The following is a 24,560-nucleotide window of genomic DNA, read 5'->3' as shown; positions in this document are numbered from 1 at the left end:
AACATGCATGTGGAACCCAGAGTATGATCAACCATGTGATCGGGAGACGTGTTCAAATATGTCTCAGTTTTCCTCCCCTGGTACTCGGGTGCAACATTCCAGACGCTTTACTAACACTCTCCCCACTTGGAGAGTCAGCCCCTTTAACCTCCTGTTTGGCCCAGTTTGCAATTTCTGTGGAAGATGAACAGGAATAGCGAGAACCAATGAGAGGCTAGCTGGAGGTGTCTGGACTGGCAAATTTAACTCTCATTTCCCACCAGGAGGAGGAAATAACCAAAGGCTCAGCGTGGCGTACCGGAACCAGATTAGGGCCTGAAGCCATCCTGCGGTGTTGCGGCCAGCTCAAAAGAAAGCGAGTTGAAGAAAGGAGCTCAGGGGCACTGTAATTCACAAACCTGCAGAGTTATAAATGACAGCTATCGTCCAAAAATAGACTGAAGTAAGGCTGCCAAGAGGAATTGAAAGCGGGGCAGAATTGCAGGAAACCGATTTCAGGAAGTAGACTGGAATTGCATTGAAAGCATAGGAAAAGAGGCAGAACGTCCACAATGATGCACTTGGCCAAAAAGGGCGTATGCGTTTTTTCCTGAATATATTCAGGAAAAAACGCATACGCCCTTTTTGGCCAACCAAGCAAGCTTGCAAAGGAAATCTGCACTACAATGAAGTCTCACTTCCCCCCGGTCTAAAGGGCCATCTGAAAAAAGTGTAAAATCCAGAAAGGCAGGACAGGCCATGGAGAACTGGGAGCCTTGTTATGCTGATGGGCGGGATGTAAATTGCCAACAACCACTCGGGAGAAGTGTATGGTGTTTCCTGAAACATCTAAAAAACAAAGCAACAGAACCTAGGGCACTTCCACTTATGGTCCTATAGCTTAGGGAAATTAAAATCAAAAAGACACAGCCACCCCAAAGTTTCGAACGGCTCTGTTTACAAGAACCTCGTTTACAGTACAAGTTCAACATCGCAGAAAGTGAAAAATGGATAAAGAAGTTGTGGTATTTACTTACAAAGCAATATCACTCAGCAATGAAATCTGTGTCATCAGGCCCTTAGCAGCACAATGAATGGATTCAGGTATGATGATTCTAACTGAAATAAGTCACACAGAAAAAGAAACATCATAAGATATCAGTAATACACGGAATGGAAACTTGGCTACACAGGAACTGAATTACAGAACAGAACAGGGTCTCAAATTTAGAAAACCAACTTATGCTTGCTTAAGGGTAAAGGTGAGTTGGGGTGCTGCATAAAACCAGAGATTGAAATGAGCACAGATAAAGTTCCTTAAGCCAAATATGGAATAGACAAGAGCTACTCCTTGCTCAACGAAATGGACTCAACACCGCATATTAAACGTCTAAGAATGTACCTGACTAGTAAGTATCTTAAAACCTATGGATTGCTATGTCTCCGAAAGAGAATCAAGCATGTGTACAGGGGCATAAACGCAGCAGTGATAGGATTGGAGAGGTTTGGTGAGCAAATGAAGACCCTTTGAAGTCATATTGCATGGTACCCATTCCACGGGTTTCAACTACCCAGGTTTAAGGTATTCTTACTTCAGCTAAAACATGCATGTGGAACCTAGAGTATGATCAACCATGTGATCGGGAGACGTGTTCAAATATGTCTCAGTTTTCGTACCCTGGTACTCGGGTGCAACATTCCAGACGCTTTACTCACACTCTCCCGACTTGGAGAGTCAGTCCCTTTAACCTCCTGTTTGGCCCAGTTTGCAATTTCTGCGGAAGATGAACAGGAATAGTGAGAACCAAGGAGAGGCTAGCTGGAGGTGTCTGGACGGGCAAATTTAACTCTCATTTCCCACCAGGAAGAGGAATTAACCAAAGGCTCAGCGTGCCGTGCCAGAACCAGATTAGGGCCTGAAGTCATCCTGCGGTGTTGCGGCCAGCTCAAAAGAAAGCGAGTTGAAGAAAGGAGCTCAGGGGCACTGTAATTCACAAACCTGCAGAGTTATAAATGAGAGCTATCGTCCAAAAATAGACTGAAGTAAGGCTGCCAAGAGGACTTGAAAGCGGGGCAGAATTGCAGGAAACCGATTTCAGGAGGTAGACTGGAATTGCATTGAAAGCATAGGAAAAGAGGCAGAACGTCCACAATGATGCACTTGGCCAAAAAGGGCGTATGCGTTTTTTCCTGAATATATTCAGGAAAAAACGCATACGCCCTTTTTGGCCAACCAAGCAAGCTTGCAAAGGAAATCTGCACTACAATGAAGTCTCACTTCCCCCCGGTCAAAAGGGCCATCTGAAAAAAGTGTAAAATCCAGAAAGGCAGGACAGGCCATGGAGAACTGGGAGCCTTGTTATGCTGATGGGCGGGATGTAAATTGCCAACAGACACTCGGGAGAAGTGTATGGTGTTTCCTGAAACATCTAAAAAACAAAGCAACAGAGACTAGGGCACTGCCACTTATGGTCCTATAGCTTAGGGAAATTAAAATCAAAAAGACACAGCCATCCCAAAGTTTGGGACGCCTCTGTTTACAAGAACCTCGTTTACAGTACAAGTTCAACATCGCAGAAAGTGAAAAATGGATAAAGAAGTTGTGGTATTTACTTACAAAGCAATATCACTCAGCAATGAAATCTATGTCATTAGGCCCTTAGCAGCACAATGAGTGGATTCAGGTAAGATGATTCTAACTGAAATAAGTCACACAGAAAAAGAAACATCATAAGATATCACTAATGCACGGAATGTAAACTTGGCTACACAGGAACTGAATTACAGAACAGAACAAGGTCTCAAATTTAGAAAACCAACTTATGCTTGCTTAAGGGGAAAGGTGAGTTGGGGTGCTGCATAAAAGCAGAGATTGAAATGAGCACAGATAAAGTTCCTTAAGCCAAATATGGAATAGACAAGAGCTACTCCTTGCTCAACGAAATGGACTCAAAACCCCATATTAAACGCCTAAGAATGTACCTGACTAGTAAGTATCTTAAAACCTATGGATTGCTATGTCTCCAAAAGAGAATCAAGCGTGTGTACAGGAGCATAAACGCAGCAGTGATAGGATTGGAGAGGTTCGGTGAGCAATGAAGACCCTTTGAAGTCATATTGCATGGTACCCATTACACGGGTCTCAACTCTCCAGGTTTAACGAATTCTTCCTTCAGCTAAAACATGCATGTGGAACCCAGAGTATGATCAACCATGTGAACGGGAGACGTGTTCAAATATGTCTCAGTTTTCCTACCCTGGTACTCGGGTACAACATTCCAGACGCTTTACTAACACTCTCCCGACTTGGAGAGTCAGCGCCTTTAACCTCCTGTTTGGCCCAGTTTGCAATTTCTGCGGAAGATGAACAGGAATAGCGAGAACCAATGAGAGACTAGCTGGAGGTGTCTGGACAGGCAAATTTAACTCTCATTTCCCACCAGGAAGAGGAAATAACCAAAGGCTCAGCGTGCCGTTCCGGAACCAGATTAGGGCCTGAAGCCATCCTGTGGTGTTGCGGCCAGGTCACAAGAAAGCGAGTTGAAGAAAGGAGCTCAGGGGCACTGTAATTCACAAACCTGCAGAGTTATAAATGACAGCTATCGTCCAAAAATAGACTGAAGTAAGGCTGCCAAGAGGACTTGAAAGCGGGGCAGAATTGCAGGAAACCGATTTCAGGAGGTAGACTGGAATTGCATTGAAAGCATAGGAAAAGAGGCAGAACGTCCACAATGATGCACTTGGCCAAAAAGGGCGTATGCGTTTTTTCCTGAATATATTCAGGAAAAAACGCATACGCCCTTTTTGGCCAACCAAGCAAGCTTGCAAAGGAAATCTGCACTACAATGAAGTCTCACTTCCCCCCGGTCAAAAGGGCCATCTGAAAAAAGTGTAAAATCCAGAAAGGCAGGACAGGCCATGGAGAACTGGGAGCCTTGTTATGCTGATGGGCGGGATGTAAATTGCCAACAGACACTTGGGAGAAGTGTATGGTGTTTCCTGAAACATCTAAAAAACAAAGCAACAGAGCCTAGGGCACTGCCACTTATGGTCCTATAGCTTAGGGAAATTAAAATCAAAAAGACACAGCCACCCCAAAGTTTGGGATGCCTCTGTTTACAAGAACCTCGTTTACAGTACAAGTTCAACATCGCAGAAAGTGAAAAATGGATAAAGAAGTTGTGGTATTTACTTACAAAGCAATATCACTCAGCAATGAAATCTATGTCATCAGGCCCTTAGCAGCACAATGAGTGGATTCAGGTATGATGATTCTAACTGAAATAAGTCACAGAGAAAAAGAAACATCATAAGATATCAGTAATACACGGAATGTAACCTTGGCTACACAGGAACTGAATTACAGAACAGAACAGGGTCTCAAATTTAGAAAACCAACTTATGCTTGCTTAAGGGGAAAGGTGAGTTGGGGTGCTGCATAAAACCAGAGATTGAAATGAGCACAGATAAAGTTCCTTAAGCCAAATATGGAATAGACAAGAGCTACTCCTTGCTCAACGAAATGGACTCAACACCGCATATTAAACGCCTAAGAATATACCTGACTAGTAAGTATCTTAAAACCTATGGATTGCTATGTCTCCAAAAGAGAATCAAGCATGTGTACAGGGGCATAAACGCAGCAGTGATAGGATTGGAGAGGTTTGGTGAGCAAATGAAGACCCTTTGAAGTCATATTGCATGGTACCCTTTCCACGGGTCTTAACTCTCCAGGTTTAAGGTATTCTTCCTTCAGCTAAAACATGCATGTGGAACCCAATTATGATCAACCATGTGAACGGGAGACGTGTTCAAATATGTCTCAGTTTTCCTCCCCTGGTACTCGGGTGCAACATTCCAGACGCTTTACTAACACTCTCCCGACCTAGAGAGTCAGTCCCTTTAACCTCCTGTTTGGCCCAGTTTGCAATTTCTCCGGTAGATGAACAGGAATAGCGAGAACCAATGAGAGGCTAGCTGGAGGTGTCTGGACGGGCAAATTTAACTCTCATTTCCCACCAGGAAGAGGAATTAACCAAAGGCTCAGCATGCCGGGCCGGAACCAGATTAGGGCCTGAAGCCATCCTGCGGTGTTGCGGCCAGGTCACAAGAAAGCGAGTTGAAGAAAGGAGCTCAGGGGCACTGTAATTCACAAACCTGCAGAGTTATAAATGACAGCTATCGTCCAAAAATAGACTGAAGTAAGGCTGCCAAGAGGACTTGAAAGCGGGGCAGAATTGCAGGAAACCGATTTCAGGAGGTAGACTGGAATTGCATTGAAAGCATAGGAAAAGAGGCAGAACGTCCACAATGATGCACCTGGCCAAAAAGGGCGTATGCGTTTTTTCCTGAATATATTCAGGAAAAAACGCATACGCCCTTTTTGGCCAACCAAGCAAGCTTGAAAAGGAAATCTGCACTACAATGAAGTCTCACTTCCCCCCGGTCAAAAGGGCCATCTGAAAAAAGTGTAAAATCCAGAAAGGCAACAGGCCATTGAGAACTGGGAGCCTTGTTATGCTGATGGGCGGGATGTAAATTACCAACAGACACTCGGGAGAAGTGTATGGTGTTTCCTGAAACATCTAAAAAACAAAGCAACAGAGCCTAGGGCACTTCCACTTATGGTCCTATAGCTTAGGGAAATTAAAATAAAAAAGACACAGCCACCCCAAAATTTGGAACGGCTCTGTTTACAAGAACCTCGATTACAGTACAAGTTCAACATCGCAGAAGGTGAAAAATGGATAAAAAAGTTGTGGTATTTACTTACAAAGCAATATCACTCAGCAATGAAATCTGTGTCATCAGGCCCTTAGCAGCACAATAAGTGGATTCAGGTATGATGATTCTAACTGAAATAAGTCACACAGAAAAAGAAACATCATAAGATATCAGTAATACACGGAATGTAAACTTGGCTACACAGGAACTGAATTACAGAACAGAACAGGGTCTCAAATTTAGAAAACGAACTTATGCTTGCTTAAGGGGAAAGGTGAGTTGGGGTGCTGCATAAAACCAGAGATTGAAATGAGCACAGATAAAGTTCCTTAAGCCAAATATGGAATAGACAAGAGCTACTCCTTGCTCAACGAAATGGACTCAACACCGCATATTAAACGCCTAACAATGTACCTGACTAGTAAGTATCGTAAAACCTATGGATTGCTATGTCTCCAAAAGAGAATCAAGCATGTGTACAGGGGCATAAACGCAGCAGTGATAGGATTGGAGAAGTTCGGTGAGCAAATGAAGACCCTTTGAAGTCATATTGCATGGTACCCATTCCACGGGTTTCAACTACCCAGGTTTAAGGTATTCTTCCTTCAGCTAAAACATGCATGTGGAACCTAGAGTATGATCAACCATGTGATCGGGAGACGTGTTCAAATATTTCTCAGTTTTCGTACCCTGGTACTCGGGTGCAACATTCCAGATGCTTTACTAACACTCTCCCGACTTGGAGAGTCAGTTCCTTTAACCTCATGTTTGGCCCAGTTTCCAATTTCTGCGGAAGATGAACAGGAATAGCGAGAACCAATGAGAGGCTAGCTGGAGGTGTCTGGACGGGCAAATTTAACTCTCATTTCCCACCAGGAAGAGGAATTAACCAAAGGCTCAGCGTGCCGTGCCGGAACCAGATTAGGGCCTGAAGCCATCCTGCGGTGTTGCGGCCAGGTCACAAGAAAGCGAGTTGAAGAAAGGAGCTCAGGGGCACTGTAATTCACAAACCTGCAGAGTTATAAATGACAGCTATCGTCCAAAAATAGACTGAAGTATGGCTGCCAAGAGGACTTGAAAGTGGGGCAGAATTGCAGGAAACCGATTTCAGGAGGTAGACTGGAATTGCATTGAAAGCATAGGAAAAGAGGCAGAACGTCCACAATGATGCACTTGGCCAAAAAGGGCGTATGCGTTTTTTCCTGAATATATTCAGGAAAAAACGCATACGCCCTTTTTGGCCAACCAAGCAAGCTTGCAAAGGAAATCTGCACTACAATGAAGTCTCACTTCCCCCCGGTCAAAAGGGCCATCTGAAAAAAGTGTAAAATCCAGAAAGGCAGGACAGGCCATGGAGAACTGGGAGCCTTGTTATGCTGATGGGCGGGATGTAAATTGCCAACAGACACTCGGGAGAAGTGTATGGTGTTTCCTGAAACATCTAAAAAACAAAGCAACAGAGCGTAGGACACTGCCACTTATGGTCCTATAGCTTAGGGAAATTAAAATCAAAAAGACACAGCCACCCCAATGTTTGGGATGCCTCTGTTTACAAGAACCTCATTTACCGTACAAGTTCAATATCACAGAAAGTGAAAAATGGATAAAGAACTTGTGGTACTTACGTACAATGCAGTATCTCTCAGCAATGAAATCTATGTCATCAGGACCGTAGCAGCAAACTGAGTGGATTCAGGTACGATGATTCTAACTGAAATAAGTCACACAGAAAAAGAAACATCATAAGATATCACTAATACACGGAATGTAAACTTGGCTACACAGGAACTGAATTCCAAAACAGAACAGGGTCTCAAATTTAGAAAACCAACTTATGCTTGCTTAAGGGGAAAGGTGAGTTGGGGTGCTGCATAAAACCAGAGATTGAAATGAGCACAGATAAAGTTCCTTAAGCCAAATATGGAATAGACAAGAGCTACTCCTTGCTCAACGAAATGGACTCAACACCCCATATTAAACGCCTAAGAATGTACCTGACTAGTAAGTATCTTAAAACCTATGGATTGCTATGTCTCCAAAAGAGAATCAAGCGTGTGTACAGGGGCATAAACGCAGCAGTGATAGGATTGGAGAGGTTCGGTGAGCAAATGAAGACCCTTTGAAGTCATATTGCATGGTACCCATTCCACGGGTTTCAACTACCCAGGTTTAAGGTATTCTTCCTTCAGGTAAAACATGCATGTGGAACCCAGAGTATGATAAACCGTGTGATCGGGAGACGTGTTCAAATATGTCTCAGTTTTCCTCCCCTGGTACTCAGGTGCAACATTCCAGACGCTTTACTAACACTCTCCCTACTTGGAGAGTCAGCGCCTTTAACCTCCTGTTTGGCCCAGTTTGCAATTTCTGCGGAAGATAAACAGGAATAGGGAGAACCAATGAGAGACTAGCTGGAGGTGTCTGGACGGGCAAATTTAACTCTCATTTCCCACCAGGAAGAGGAAATAACCAAAGGCTCAGCGTGCCGTGCCGGAACCAGATTAGGGCCTGAAGCCATCCTGCGGTGTTGCGGCCAGCTCACAAGAAAGCGAGTTGAAGAAAGGAGCTCAGGGGCACTGTAATTCACAAACCTGCAGAGTTATAAATGACAGCTATCGTCCAAAAATAGACTGAAGTAAGGTTGCCAAGAGGACTTGAAAGCAGGGCAGAATTGCAGGAAACCGATTTCAGGAGGTAGACTGGAATTGCATTGAAAGCATAGGAAAAGAGGCAGAACGTCCACAATGATGCACTTGGCCAAAAAGGGCGTATGCGTTTTTTCCTGAATATATTCAGGAAAAAACGCATACGCCCTTTTTGGCCAACCAAGCAAGCTTGCAAAGGAAATCTGCACTACAATGAAGTCTCACTTCCCCCCGGTCAAAAGGGCCATCTGAAAAAAGTGTAAAATCCAGAAAGGCACGACAGGCCATGGAGAACTGGGAGACTTCTTATGCTGATGGGCGGGATTTAAATTGCCAACAGACACTCGGGAGAAGTGTATGGTGTTTCCTGAAACATCTAAAAAACAAAGCAACAGAGCCTAGGGCACTTCCACTTATGGTCCTATAGCTTAGGGAAATTAAAATCAAAAAGACACAGCCACCCCAAAGTTTGGGACGCCTCTGTTTACAAGAACCTCGTTTACCGTACAAGTTCAATATCGCAGAAAGTGAAAAATGGATAAAGAACTTGTGGTACTTACGTACAATGCAATATCACTAAGCAATGAAATCTATGTCATCAGGCCCGTAGCAGCATAATGAGTGGATTCAGGTATGATGATTCGAACTGAAATAAGTCACACAGAAAAGAAACATCATAAGATATCACTAATACACAGAATGTGAACTTGGCTACACATGAACTGAATTACAAAACAGAACAGTGTCTCAAGTTTAGAAAACCAGCTTATGCTTGCGTAACGGGGAAGGTGAGTTGGGGTGCTGCATAAAACCAGAGATTGAAATGAGCACAGATAAAGTTCCTTAAGCCAAATATGGAATAGACAAGAGCTACTCCTTGCTCAACGAAATGGACTCAACACCGCATATTAAACGCCTAAGAATGTACCTGACTAGTAAGTATCTTAAAACCTATGGGTTGCTATGTCTCCAAAAGAGAATCAAGTGTGGGTACAGGGGCATAAACGCAGCAGTGATAGGATTGGAGAGGTTCGGTGAGCAAATGAAGACCCTTTGAAGTCATATTGCATGGTACCCATTCCACGGGTTTCAACTACCCAGGTTTAAGGTATTCTTCCTTCAGCTAAAACATGCATGTGGAACCCAGAGTATGATCAACGGTGTGATCGGGAGACGTGTTCAAATATGTCTCAGTTTTCGTACCCTGGTACTCGGGTGCAACATTCCAGACGCTTTACTAACACTCTCCCCACTTGGAGAGTCAGTCCCTTTAACCTCCTGTTTGGCCCAGTTTGCAGTTTCTGCGGAAGATGAACAGGAATAGTGAGAACCAATGAGAGACTAGCTGGAGGTGTCTGGACGGGCAAATTTAACTCTCATTTCCCACCAGGAAGAGGAAATAACCAAAGGCTCAGCGTGCCGTGCCGGAACCAGATTAGGGCCTGAAGCCATCCTGCGGTGTTTCGGCCAGGTCACAAGAAAGCGAGTTGAAGAAAGGAGCTCAGGGGCACTGTAATTCACAAACCTGCAGAGTTATAAATGACAGCTATCGTCCAATAATAGACTGAAGTAAGGCTGCCAAGAGGACTTGAAAGCGGGGCAGAATTGCAGGAAACCGATTTCAGGAGGTAGACTGGAATTGCATTGAAAGCATAGGAAAAGAGGCAGAACGTCCACAATGATGCACTTGGCCAAAAAGGGCGTATGCGTTTTTCCTGAATATATTCAGGAAAAAACGCATACGCCGTTTTTGGCCAACCAAGCAAGCTTGCAAAGGAAATCTGCACTACAATGAAGTCTCACTTCTCCCCGGTCAAAAGGGCCATCTGAGAAAAGTGTAAAATCCAGAAAGGCAGGACAGGCCATGGAGAACTGGGAGCCTTGTTATGCTGATGGGCGTGATGTAAATTGCCAACAGACACTCAGAAGAAGTGTATGGTGTTTCCTGAAACATCTAAAAAACAAAGCAACAGAGCGTAGGGCATTTCCACTTATGGTCCTATAGCTTAGGGAAATTAAAATCAAAAAGACACAGCCACCCCAAAGTTTGGGACGCCTCTGTTTACAAGAACCTCGTTTACAGTAAAAGTTCAACATCGCAGAAGGTGAAAAATGGATAAAAAAGTTGTGGTATTTACTTACAAAGCAATATCACTCAGCAATGAAATCTGTGTCATCAGGCACTTAGCAGCACAATGAGTGGATTCAGGTATGATGATTCTAACTGAAATAAGTCACACAGAAAAAGAAACATCATAAGATATCAGTAATACACGGAATGTAAACTTGGCTACACAGGAACTGAATTACAGAACAGAACAGGGTCTCAAATTTAGAAAACCAACTTATGCTTGCTTAAGGGTAAAGGTGAGTTGGGGTGCTGCATAAAACCAGAGATTGAAATGAGCACAGATAAAGTTCCTTAAGCCAAATATGGAATAGACAAGAGCTACTCCTTGCTCAACGAAATGGACTCAACACCGCATATTAAACGCCTAACAATGTACCTGACTAGTAAGTATCGTAAAACCTATGGATTGCTATGTCTCCAAAAGAGAATCAAGCATGTGTACAGGGGCATAAACGCAGCAGTGATAGGATTGGAGAGGTTCGGTGAGCAAATGAAGACCCTTTGAAGTCATATTGCATGGTACCCATTCCACGGGTTTCAACTACCCAGGTTTAAGGTATTCTTCCTTCAGCTACAACATGCATGTGGAACCTAGAGTATGATCAACCATGTGATCGGGAGACGTGTTCAAATATTTCTCAGTTTTCGTACCCTGGTACTCGGGTGCAACATTCCAGACGCTTTACTAACACTCTCCCGACTTGGAGAGTCAGTCCCTTTAACCTCATGTTTGGCCCAGTTTCCAATTTCTGCGGAAGATGAACAGGAATAGCGAGAACCAATGAGAGGCTAGCTGGAGGTGTCTGGACGGGCAAATTTAACTCTCATTTCCCACCAGGAAGAGGAAATAACCAAAGGCTCAGCGTGCCGTGCCGGAACCAGATTAGGGCCTGAAGCCATCCTGCGGTGTTGCGGGCAGCTCAAAAGAAAGCGAGTTGAAGAAAGGAGCTCAGGGGCACTGTAATTCACAAACCTGCAGAGTTATAAATGACAGCTATCGTCCAAAAATAGACTGAAGTATGGCTGCCAAGAGGACTTGAAAGTGGGGCAGAATTGCAGGAAACCGATTTCAGGAGGTAGACTGGAATTGCATTGAAAGCATAGGAAAAGAGGCAGAACGTCCACAATGATGCACTTGGCCAAAAAGGGCGTATGCGTTTTTTCCTGAATATATTCAGGAAAAAACGCATACGCCCTTTTTGGCCAACCAAGCAAGCTTGCAAAGGAAATCTGCACTACAATGATGTCTCACTTCCCCCCGGTCAAAAGGGCCATCTGAATAAAGTGTAAAATCCAGAAAGGCAGGACAGGCCATGGAGAACTGGGAGCCTTGTTATGCTGATGGACGGGATGTAAATTGCCAACAGACACTCGGGAGAAGTGTATGGTGTTTCCTGAAACATCTAAAAAACAAAGCAACAGAGCCTAGGACACTGCCACTTATGGTCCTATAGCTTAGGGAAATTAAAATCAAAAAGACACAGCCACCCCAAAGTTTGGGATGCCTCTGTTTACAAGAACCTCATTTACCGTACAAGTTCAATATCACAGAAAGTGAAAAATGGATAAAGAACTTGTGGTACTTACGTACAATGCAGTATCTCTCAGCAATGAAATCTATGTCATCAGGACCGTAGCAGCATAATGAGTGGATTCAGGTACGATGATTCTAACTGAAATAAGTCACACAGAAAAAGAAACATCATAAGATATCACTAATACACGGAATGTAAACTTGGCTACACAGGAACTGAATTCCAAAACAGAACAGGGTCTCAAATTTAGAAAACCAACTTATGCTTGCTTAAGGGGAAAGGTGAGTTGGGGTGCTGCATAAAACCAGAGATTGAAATGAGCACAGATAAAGTTCCTTAAGCCAAATATGGAATAGACAAGAGCTACTCCTTGCTCAACGAAATGGACTCAACACCGCATATTAAACGCCTAAGAATGTACCTGACTAGTAAGTATCTTAAAACCTATGGATTGCTATGTCTCCAAAAGAGAATCAAGGGTGTGTACAGGGGCATAAACGCAGCAGTGATAGGATTGGAGAGGTTCGGTGAGCAAATGAAGACCCTTTGAAGTCATATTGCATGGTACCCATTCCACGGGTTTCAACTACCCAGGTTTAAGGTATTCTTCCTTCAGCTAAAACATGCATGTGGAACCCAGAGTATGATCAACGGTGTGATCGGGAGACGTGTTCAAATATGTCTCAGTTTTCGTACCCTGGTACTCGGGTGCAACATTCCAGACGCTTTACTAACACTCTCCCCACTTGGAGAGTCAGTCCCTTTAACCTCCTGTTTGGCCCAGTTTGCAGTTTCTGCGGAAGATGAACAGGAATAGTGAGAACCAATGAGAGGCTAGCTGGAGGTGTCTGGATGGGCAAATTTAACTCTCATTTCCCACCAGGAGGAGGAAATAACCAAAGGCTCAGCGTGCCGTGCCAGAACCAGATTAGGGCCTGAAGCCATCCTGCGGTGTTTCGGCCAGGTCACAAGAAAGCGAGTTGAAGAAAGGAGCTCAGGGGCACTGTAATTCACAAACCTGCAGAGTTATAAATGACAGCTATCGTCCAAAAATAGACTGAAGTAAGGCTGCCAAGAGGACTTGAAAGCGGGGCAGAATTGCAGGAAACCGATTTCAGGAGGTAGACTGGAATTGCATTGAAAGCATAGGAAAAGAGGCAGAACGTCCACAATGATGCACTTGGCCAAAAAGGGCGTATGCGTTTTTTCCTGAATATATTCAGGAAAAAACGCATACGCCCTTTTTGGCCAACCAAGCAAGCTTGCAAAGGAAATCTGCACTACAATGAAGTCTCACTTCCCCCCGGTCAAAAGGGCCATCTGAAAAAAGTGTAAAATCCAGAAAGGCAGGACAGGCCATGGAGAACTGGGAGCCTTGTTATGCTGATGGGTGGGATGTAAATTGCCAACAACCACTCGGGAGAAGTGTATGGTGTTTCCTGAAACATCTAAAAGACAAAGCAACAGAACCTAGGGCACTTCCACTTATGGTCCTATAGCTTAGGGAAATTAAAATCAAAAAGACACAGCCACCCCAAAGTTTGGAACGGCTCTGTTTACAAGAACCTCGTTTACAGTACAAGTTCAACATCGCAGAAAGTGAAAAATGGATAAAGAAGTTGTGGTATTTACTTACAAAGCAATATCACTCAGCAATGAAATCTGTGTCATCAGGCCCTTAGCAGTACAATGAGTGGATTCAGGTATGATGATTCTAACTGAAATAAGTCACACAGAAAAAGAAACATCATAAGATATCAGTAATACACGGAATGTAAACTTGGCTACACAGGAACTGAATTACAGAACAGAACAGGGTCTCAAATTTAGAAAAGCAACTTATGCTTGCTTAAGGGTAAAGGTGAGTTGGGGTGCTGCATAAAACCAGAGATTGAAATGAGCACAGATAAAGTTCCTTAAGCCAAATATGGAATAGACAAGAGCTACTCCTTGCTCAACGAAATGGACTCAACACCGCATATTAAACGCCTAAAATGTACCTGACTTGTAAGTATGTTAAAACCTATGGATTGCTATGTCTCCGAAAGAGAATCAAGCATGTGTACAGGGGCATAAACGCAGCAGTGATAGGATTGGAGAGGTTCGGTGAGCAAATGAAGACCCTTTGAAGTCATATTGCGTGGTACCCATTCCACGGGTTTCAACTACCCAGGTTTTAGGTATTCTTCCTTCAGCTAAAACATGCATGTGGAACCCAGAGTATGATCAACCATGTGATCGGGAGACATGTTCAAATATGTCTCAGTTTTCCTCCCCTGGTACTCGGGTGCAACATTCCAGACGCTTTACTAACACTCTCCCCACTTGGAGAGTCAGCGCCTTTAACCTCCTGTTTGGCACAGTTTGCAATTTCTGCGGAAGATGAACAGGAATAGCGAGAACCAATGAGAGGCTAGCTGGAGGTGTCTGGACGGGCAAATTTAACTCTCATTTCCCACCAGGAGGAGGAAATAACCAAAGGCTCAGCGTGCCGTGCCAGAAGCAGATTAGGGCCTGAAGCCATCCTGCGGTGTTGCGGCCAGCTGAAAAGAAAGCGAGTTGAAGAAAGGAGCTCAGGGGCACTGTAATTCACAAACCTGCAGAGTTATAAATGACAGCTATCGTCCAAAAATAGACTGAAGTGAGGCTGCCAAGAGGACTTGAAAGCGGGGCAGAATTGCAGGAAACCGATTTCAGGAGGTAGACTGGAATTGCATTGAAAGCATAGGAAAAGAGGCAGAACGTCCACAATGATGCACTTGGCCAAAAAGGGCGTATGCGTTTTTTCCTGAATATATTCAGGAAAAAACGCATACGCCCTTTTTGGCCAACCAAGCAAGCTTGCAAAGGAAATCTGCACTACAATGAAGTCTCACTTCCCCCCGGTCAAAAGGGCCATCTGAAAAAAGTGTAAAATCCAGAAAGGCAGGACAGGCCATGGAGAACTGGGAGCCTTGTTATGCTGATGGGCGGGATGTAAATTGCCAACAGACACTCGGGAGAAGTGTATGGTGTTTCCTGAAACATCTAAAAAACAAAGCAACAGAGCCTAGGGCACTACCACTTATGGTCCTATAGCTTAGGGAAATTAAAATCAAAAAGACACAGCCACCCCAAAGTTTGGGACGCCTCCGTTTACAAGAACCTCGTTTACCGTACAAGTTCAATATCACAGAAAGTGAAAAATGGATAAAGAACTTGTGGTACTTACGTACAATGCAGTATCAGTCAGCAATGAAATCTATGTCATCAGGCCCGTAGCAGCATAATGAGTGGATTCAGGTACGATGATTCTAACTGAAATAAGTCAAACAGAAAAAGAAACATCATAAGATATCACTAATACACGGAATGTAAACTTGGCTACACAGGAACTGCATTCCAAAACAGAACAGGGTCTCAAATTTAGAAAACCAACTTATGCTTGCTTAAGGGGAAAGGTGAGTTGGGGTGCTGCATAAAACCAGAGATTGAAATGAGCACAGATAAAGTTCCTTAAGCCAAATATGGAATAGACAAGAGCTACTCCTTGCTCAACGAAATGGACTCAAAACCCCATATTAAACGCCTAAGAATGTACCTGACTAGTAAGTATCTTAAAACCTATGGATTGCTATGTCTCCAAAAGAGAATCAAACTTGTGTACAGGGGCATAAACGCAGCAGTGATAGGATTGGAGAGGTTCGGTGAGCAAATGAAGACCCTTTGAAGTCATATTGCATGGTACCCATTACACGGGTCTCAACTCTCCAGGTTTAAGGTATTCTTCCTTCTGCTAAAACATGCATGTGGAACCCAAGTATGATCAACGATGTGAACGGGAGACGTGTTCAAATATGTCTCAGTTTTCATACCCTGGTACTCGGGTGCAACATTCCAGACACTTTACTAACACTCTCCCCACTTGGAGAGTCAGCGCCTTTAACCTCCTGTTTGGCCCAGTTTGCAATTTCTGCGGAAGATGAACAGGAATAGCGAGAACCAATGGAGACTAGCTGGAGGTGTCTGGACGGGCAAATTTAACTCTCATTTCCTACCAGGAAGAGGAATTAACCAAAGGCTCAGCGTGCCGTGCCAGAACCAGATTAGGGCCTGAAGCCATCCTGCGGTGTTTCAGCCAGCTCACAAGAAAGCGAGTTGAAGAAAGGAGCTCAGGGGCACTGTAATTCACAAACCTGCAGAGTTATAAATGACAGCTATCGTCCAAAAATACACTGAAGTAAGGCTGCCAAGAGGACTTGAAAGCGGGGCAGAATTGCAGGAAACCGATTTCAGGAGGTAGACTGGAATTGCATTGAAAGCATAGGAAAAGAGGCAGAACGTCCACAATGATGCACTTGGCCAAAAAGGGCGTATGCGTTTTTTCCTGAATATATTCAGGAAAAAACGCATACGCCCTTTTTGGCCAACCAAGCAAGCTTGCAAAGGAAATCTGCACTACAATGAAGTCTCACTTCTCCCTGGTCAAAAGGGCCATCTGAAAAAAGTGTAAAATCCAGAAAGGCAGGACAGGCCATGGAGAACTGGGAGCCTTGTTATGCTGATGGGCGGGATGTAAATTACCAAAAACCACTCGGGAGAAGTGTATGGTGTTTCCTGAAACATCTAAAAAACAAAGCAACAGAACCTAGGGCACTTCCACTTATGGTCCTATAGCTTAGGGAAATTAAAATCAAAAAGACACAGCCACCCCAAAGTTTGGAACGGCTCTGTTTACAAGAACCTCGTTTACAGTACAAGTTCAACATCGGAGAAAGTGAAAAATGGAGAAAGAAGTTGTGGTATTTACTTACAAAGCAATATCACTCAGCAATGAAATCTGTGTCATCAGGCCCTTAGCAGCACAATGAGTGGATTCAGGTATGATGATTCTAACTGAAATAAGTCACACAGAAAAAGAAACATCATAAGATATCAGTAATACACGGAATGTAAACTTGTCTACACAGGAACTGAATTACAGAACAGAACAGGGTCTCAAATTTAGAAAACCAACTTATGCTTGCTTAAGGGTAAAGGGGAGTTGTGGTGCTGCATAAAACCAGAGATTGAAATGAGCACAGATAAAGTTCCTTAAGCCAAATATGGAATAGACAAGAGCTACTCCTTGCTCAACGAAATGGACTCAACACCGCATATTAAACGCCTAAGAATGTACCTGACTAGTAAGTATCGTAAAACCTATGGATTGCTATGTCTCCAAAAGAGAATCAAGCATGTGTACAGGGGCATAAACGTAGCAGTGATAGGATTGGAGAGGTTCGGTGAGCAAATGAAGACCCTTTGAAGTCATATTGCATGGTACCCATTACACGGGTCTCAACGCTCCAGGTTTAAGGTATTCTTCCTTCAGCTAAAACATGCATGTGGAACCCAAGTATGATCAACCATGTGAACGGGAGATGTGTTCAAATATGTCTCAGTTTTCCTCCCCTGGTACACGGGTGCAATATTCCAGACGCTTTACTAACACTCTCCCCATTTGGAGAGTCAGCGCCTTTAACCTCCTGTTTGGCACAATTTGCAATTTCTGCGGAAGATGAAGAGGAATAGCGAGAACCAATGGAGACTAGCTGGAGGTGTCTGGACAGGCAAATTTAACTCTCATTTCCTACCAGGAAGAGGAATTAACCAAAGGCTCAGCGTGTCATGCCAGAACCAGATTAGTGCCTGAAGCCATGCTGCGGTGTTGCGGCCAGGTCACAAGAAAGCGAGTTGAAGAAAGGAGCTCAGGGGCACTGTAATTCACAAACCTGCAGAGTTATAAATGACAGCTATCGTCCAAAAATAGACTGAAGTAAGGCTGCCAAGAGGACTTGAAAGCGGGGCAGAATTGCAGGAAACCGATTTCAGGAGGTAGACTGGAATTGCATTGAAAGCATAGGAAAAGAGGCAGAACGTCCACAATGATGCACTTGGCCAAAAAGGGCGTATGCGTTTTTTCCTGAATATATTCAGGAAAAAACGCATACGCCCTTTTTGGCCAACCAAGCAAGCTTGCAAAGGAAATCTGCACTACAATGAAGTCTCACTTCCCCCCGGTCAAAAGGGCCATCTGAAAAAAGTGTAAAATCCAGAAAGGCAGGACAGGCCATGGAGAACTGAGAGCCTTGTTATGCTGATGGGCGGGATGTAAATTGCCAACAACCACTCGGGAGAAATGTATGGTGTTTCCTGAAACATCTAAAAAACAAAGCAACAGAACCTAGGGCACTTCCACTTATGGTCCTATAGCTTAGGGAAATTAAAATCAAAAAGACACAGCCACCCCAAAGTTTGGAACGGCTCTCTTTACAAGAACCTCGTTTACAGTACAAATTCAACATCGCAGAAAGTGAAAAATGGATAAAGAAGTTGTGGTATTTACTTACAAAGCAATATCACTCAGCAATGAAATCTGTGTCATCACGCCCTTAGCAGCACAATGAGTGGATTCAGGTATGATGATTCTAACTGAAATAAGTCACACAGAAAAAGAAACATCATAAGATATCAGTAATACACGGAATGTAAACTTGGCTACACAGGAACTGAATTACAGAACAGAACAGGGTCTCAAATTTAGAAAACCAACTTATGCTTGCTTAAGGGTAAAGGTGAGTTGGGGTGCTGCATAAAACCAGAGATTGAAATGAGCACAGATAAAGTTCCTTAAGTCAAATATGGAATAGACAAGACCTACTCCTTGCTCAACGAAATGGACTCAACACCGCATATTAAACGCCTAAGAATGTACCTGACTAGTAAGTATCTTAAAACCTATGGATTGCTATGTCTCCGAAAGAGAATCAAGCATGTGTACAGGGGCATAAACGCAGCAGTGATAGGATTGCAGAGGTTCGGTGAGCAAATGAAGACGCTTTGAAGTCATATTGCATGGTACCCTTTACACGGGTCTTAACTCTCCAGATTTTCCTGAATATATTCAGGAAAATCAAAACCCCATATTAAACGCCTAAGAATGTACCTGACTAGTAAGTATCTTAAAGCCTATGGATTCCTATGTCTCCAAAAGAGAATCAAGCATGTGTACAGGGGCATAAAAGCAGCAGTGATAGGATTGGAGAGGTTCGGTGAGCAAATGAAGACCCTTTGAAGTCATATTGCATGGTACCCATTACACGGGTCTTATCTCTCCAGGTTTAAGGTATTCTTCCTTCAGCTAAAACATGCATGTGGAACCCAAGTATGATCAACCATGTGAACGGGAGACGTGTTCAAATATGTCTCAGTTTTCCTCCCCTGGTACTCGGGTGCAACATTCCAGACGCTTTACTAACACTCTCCCGACTTGGAGAGTCAGTCCCTTTAACCTCCTGTTTGGCCCAGTTTGCAATTTCTGCGGAAGATGAACAGGAATAGCGAGAACCAATGAGAGGTTAGCTGGAGGTGTCTGGACGGGCAAATTTAACTCTCATTTCCCACCAGGAAGAGGAATTAACCAAAGGCTCAGCATGCCGGGCCGGAACCAGATTAGGGCCTGAAGCCATCCTGCGGTGTTACGGCCAGGTCACAAGAAAGCGAGTTGAAGAAAGGAGCTCAGGGGCACTGTAATTCACAAACCTGCAGAGTTATAAATGACAGCTATCGTCCAAAAATAGACTGAAGTAAGGCTGCCAAGAGGACTTGAAAGCGGGGCAGAATTGCAGGAAACCGATTTCAGGAGGTAGACTGGAATTGCATTTCAAGCATAGGAAAAGAGGCAGAACGTCCACAATGATGCACTTGGCCAAAAAGGGCGTATGCGTTTTTTCCTGAATATATTCAGGAAAAAACGCATACGCCCTTTTTGGCCAACCAAGCAAGCTTGCAAAGGAAATCTGCACTACAATGAAGTCTCACTTCCCCCCGGTCAAAAGGGCCATCTGAAAAAAGTGTAAAATCCAGAAAGGCAGGACAGGCCATGGAGAACTGGGAGCCTTGTTATGCTGAAGGGCGGGATGTAAATTGCCAACAACCACTCGGGAGAAGTGTATGGTGTTTCCTGAAACATCTAAAAAACAAAGCAACAGAACCTAGGGCACTTCCACTTATGGTCCTATAGCTTAGGGAAATTAAAATCAAAAAGACACAGCCACCCCAAAGTTTCGAACGGCTCTGTTTACAAGAACCTCGTTTACAGTACAAGTTCAACATCGCAGAAAGTGAAAAATGGAGAAAGAAGTTGTGGTATTTACTTACAAAGCAATATCACTCAGCAATGATATCTGTGTCATCAGGCCCTTAGCAGCACAATGAGTGGATTCAGGTATGATGATTCTAACTGAAATAAGTCACACAGAAAAAGAAACATCATAAGATATCAGTAATACACGGAATGTAAACTTGGCTACACAGGAACTGAATTACAGAACAGAACAGGGTCTCAAATTTAGAAAACCAACTTATGCTTGCTTAAGGGTAAAGGTGAGTTGGGGTGCTGCATAAAACCAGAGATTGAAATGAGCACAGATAAAGTTCCTTAAGTCAAATATGGAATAGACAAGAGCTACTCCTTGCTCAACGAAATGGACTCAACACCGCATATTAAACGCCTAAGAATGTACCTGACTAGTAAGTATCTTAAAGCCTATGGATTCCTATGTCTCCGAAAGAGAATCAAGCATGTGTACAGGGGCATAAAAGCAGCAGTGATAGGATTGGAGAGGTTCGGTGAGCAAATGAAGACCCTTTGAAGTCATATTGCATGGTACCCATTACACGGGTCTTATCTCTCCAGGTTTAAGGTATTCTTCCTTCAGCTAAAACATGCATGTGGAACCTAGAGTATGATCAACCATGTGATCGGGAGACGTGTTCAAATATTTCTCAGTTTTCGTACCCTGGTACTCGGGTGCAAAATTCCAGATGCTTTACTAACACTCTCCCGACTTGGAGAGTCAGTCCCTTTAACCTCATGTTTGGCCCAGTTTCCAATTTCTGCGGAAGATGAACAGGAATAGCGAGAACCAATGAGAGGCTAGCTGGAGGTGTCTGGACGGGCAAATTTAACTCTCATTTCCCACCAGGAAGAGGAATTAACCAAAGGCTCAGCGTGCCGTGCCGGAACCAGATTAGGGCCTGAAGCCATCCTGCGGTGTTGCGGCCAGGTCACAAGAAAGCGAGTTGAAGAAAGGAGCTCAGGGGCACTGTAATTCACAAACCTGCAGAGTTATAAATGACAGCTATCGTCCAAAAATAGACTGAAGTATGGCTGCCTAGAGGACTTGAAAGTGGGGCAGAATTGCAGGAAACCGATTTCAGGAGGTAGACTGGAATTGCATTGAAAGCATAGGAAAAGAGGCAGAACGTCCACAATGATGCACTTGGCCAAAAAGGGCGTATGCGTTTTTTCCTGAATATATTCAGGAAAAAACGCATACGCCCTTTTTGGCCAACCAAGCAAGCTTGCAAAGGAAATCTGCACTACAATGAAGTCTCACTTCCCCCCGGTCAAAAGGGCCATCTGAAAAAAGTGTAAAATCCAGAAAGGCAGGACAGGCCATGGAGAACTGGGAGCCTTGTTATGCTGATGGGCGGGATGTAAATTGCCAACAGACACTCGGGAGAAGTGTATGGTGTTTCCTGAAACATCTAAAAAACAAAGCAACAGAGCCTAGGACACTGCCACTTATGGTCCTATAGCTTAGGGAAATTAAAATCAAAAAGAAACAGCCACCCCAATGTTTGGGATGCCTCTGTTTACAAGAACCTCATTTACCGTACAAGTTCAATATCACAGAAAGTGAAAAATGGATAAAGAACTTGTGGTACTTACGTACAATGCAGTATCTCTCAGCAATGAAATCTATGTCATCAGGACCGTAGCAGCATAATGAGTGGATTCAGGTACGATGATTCTAACTGAAATAAGTCACACAGAAAAAGAAACATCATAAGATATCACTAATACACGGAATGTAAACTTGGCTACACAGGAACTGAATTCCAAAACAGAACAGGGTCTCAAATTTAGAAAACCACCTTATGCTTCCTTAAGGGGAAAGGTGAGTTGGGGTGCTGCATAAAACCAGAGATTGAAATGAGCACAGATAAAGTTCCTTAAGCCAAATATGGAATAGACAAGAGCTACTCCTTGCTCAACGAAATGGACTCAACACCCCATATTAAACGCCTAAGAATGTACCTGACTAGTAAGTATCTTAAAACCTATGGATTGCTATGTCTCCAAAAGAGAATCAAGCGTGTGTACAGGGGCATAAACGCAGCAGTGATAGGATTGGAGAGGTTCGGTGAGCAAATAAAGACCCTTTGAAGTCATATTGCATGGTACCCATTCCACGGGTTTCAACTACCCAGGTTTAAGGTATTCTTCCTTCAGGTAAAACATGCATGTGGAACCCAGAGTATGATAAACCGTGTGATCGGGAGACGTGTTCAAATATGTCTCAGTTTTCCTCCCCTGGTACTCAGGTGCAACATTCCAGACGCTTTACTAACACTCTCCCTACTTGGAGAGTCAGCGCCTTTAACCTCCTGTTTGGCCCAGTTTGCAATTTCTGCGGAAGATAAACAGGAATAGGGAGAACCAATGAGAGACTAGCTGGAGGTGTCTGGACGGGCAAATTTAACTCTCATTTCCCACCAGGAAGAGGAAATAACCAAAGGCTCAGCGTGCCGTGCCGGAACCAGATTAGGGCCTGAAGCCATCCTGCGGTGTTGCGGCCAGCTCACAAGAAAGCGAGTTGAAGAAAGGAGCTCAGGGGCACTGTAATTCACAAACCTGCAGAGTTATAAATGACAGCTATCGTCCAAAAATAGACTGAAGTAAGGTTGCCAAGAGGACTTGAAAGCAGGGCAGAATTGCAGGAAACCGATTTCAGGAGGTAGACTGGAATTGCATTGAAAGCATAGGAAAAGAGGCAGAACGTCCACAATGATGCACTTGGCCAAAAAGGGCGTATGCGTTTTTTCCTGAATATATTCAGGAAAAAACGCATACGCCCTTTTTGGCCAACCAAGCAAGCTTGCAAAGGAAATCTGCACTACAATGAAGTCTCACTTCCCCCCGGTCAAAAGGGCCATCTGAAAAAAGTGTAAAATCCATAAAGGCACGACAGGCCATGGAGAACTGGGAGCCTTCTTATGCTGATGGGCGGGATGTAAATTGCCAACAGCCACTCGGGAGAAGTGTATGGTGTTTCCTGAAACATCTAAAAAACAAAGCAACAGAGCCTAGGGCACTTCCACTTATGGTCCTATAGCTTAGGGAAATTAAAATCAAAAAGACACAGCCACCCCAAAGTTTGGGACGCCTCTGTTTACAAGAACCTCGTTTACCGTACAAGTTCAATATCGCAGAAAGTGAAAAATGGATAAAGAACTTGTGGTACTTACGTACACTGCAATATCACTAAGCAATGAAATCTATGTCATCAGGCCCGTAGCAGCATAATGAGTGGATTCAGGTATGATGATTCGAACTGAAATAAGTCACACAGAAAAGAAACATCATAAGATATCACTAATACACAGAATGTGAACTTGGCTACACATGAACTGAATTACAAAACAGAACAGTGTCTCAAGTTTAGAAAACCAGCTTATGCTTGCGTAACGGGGAAGCTGAGTTGGGGTGCTGCATAAAACCAGAGATTGAAATGAGCACAGATAAAGTTCCTTAAGCCAAATATGGAATAGACAAGAGCTACTCCTTGCTCAACGAAATGGACTCAACACCGCATATTAAACGCCTAAGAATGTACCTGACTAGTAAGTATCTTAAAACCTATGGGTTGCTATGTCTCCAAAAGAGAATCAAGTGTGTGTACAGGGGCATAAACGCAGCAGTGATAGGATTGGAGAGGTTCGGTGAGCAAATGAAGACCCTTTGAAGTCATATTGCATGGTACCCATTCCACGGGTTTCAACTACCCAGGTTTAAGGTATTCTTCCTTCAGCTAAAACATGCATGTGGAACCCAATGTATGATCAACGGTGTGATCGGGAGACGTGTTCAAATATGTCTCAGTTTTCGTACCCTGGTACTCAGGTGCAACATTCCAGACGCTTTACTAACACTCTCCCGACTTGGAGAGTCAGTCCCTTTAACCTCATGTTTGGCCCAGTTTCCAATTTCTGCGGAAGATGAACAGGAATAGCGAGAACCAATGAGAGGCTAGCTGGAGGTGTCTGGACGGGCAAATTTAACTCTCATTTCCCACCAGGAAGAGGAAATAACCAAAGGCTCAGCGTGCCGTGCCGGAACCAGATTAGAGCCTGAAGCCATCCTGCGGTGTTGCGGGCAGCTCAAAAGAAAGCGAGTTGAAGAAAGGAGCTCAGGGGCACTGTAATTCACAAACCTGCAGAGTTATAAATGACAGCTATCGTCCAAAAATAGACTGAAGTATGGCTGCCAAGAGGACTTGAAAGTGGGGCAGAATTGCAGGAAACCGATTTCAGGAGGTAGACTGGAATTGCATTGAAAGCATAGGAAAAGAGGCAGAACGTCCACAATGATGCACTTGGCCAAAAAGGGCGTATGCGTTTTTTCCTGAATATATTCAGGAAAAAACGCATACGCCCTTTTTGGCCAACCAAGCAAGC

The 24,560-nt window shown here is 43.9% G+C and overlaps 1 long non-coding RNA gene across 50 annotated transcripts in view; it reads right to left on the bottom strand.

The window, feature by feature from the left end:
* The window catches only part of LOC307185334, a 3,778,167-nt gene that overhangs the window by 1,720,024 nt on the left and 2,033,583 nt on the right, over positions 1–24,560 (bottom strand). Inside the window, exon 5 of one of the 50 annotated variants that reach the window (XR_013827969.1) lies at positions 18,382–18,463. The exons of the other annotated variants lie outside the window; for them this stretch is intronic. This is a non-coding gene — a long non-coding RNA (uncharacterized lncRNA). The remainder of the gene's footprint in view (positions 1–18,381; positions 18,464–24,560) is intronic. 50 annotated transcript variants of the gene reach the window in all.

The sequence above is a fragment of the Stenella coeruleoalba genome (assembly GCF_951394435.1).
Source record: "Stenella coeruleoalba genome assembly, chromosome: 4".
NCBI classification, from domain to species: domain Eukaryota; kingdom Metazoa; phylum Chordata; class Mammalia; order Artiodactyla; family Delphinidae; genus Stenella; species Stenella coeruleoalba.
The sequence above is the reverse complement of the archived record's forward strand: the minus strand, read 5'-3'. Positions and strand labels throughout refer to the sequence as shown.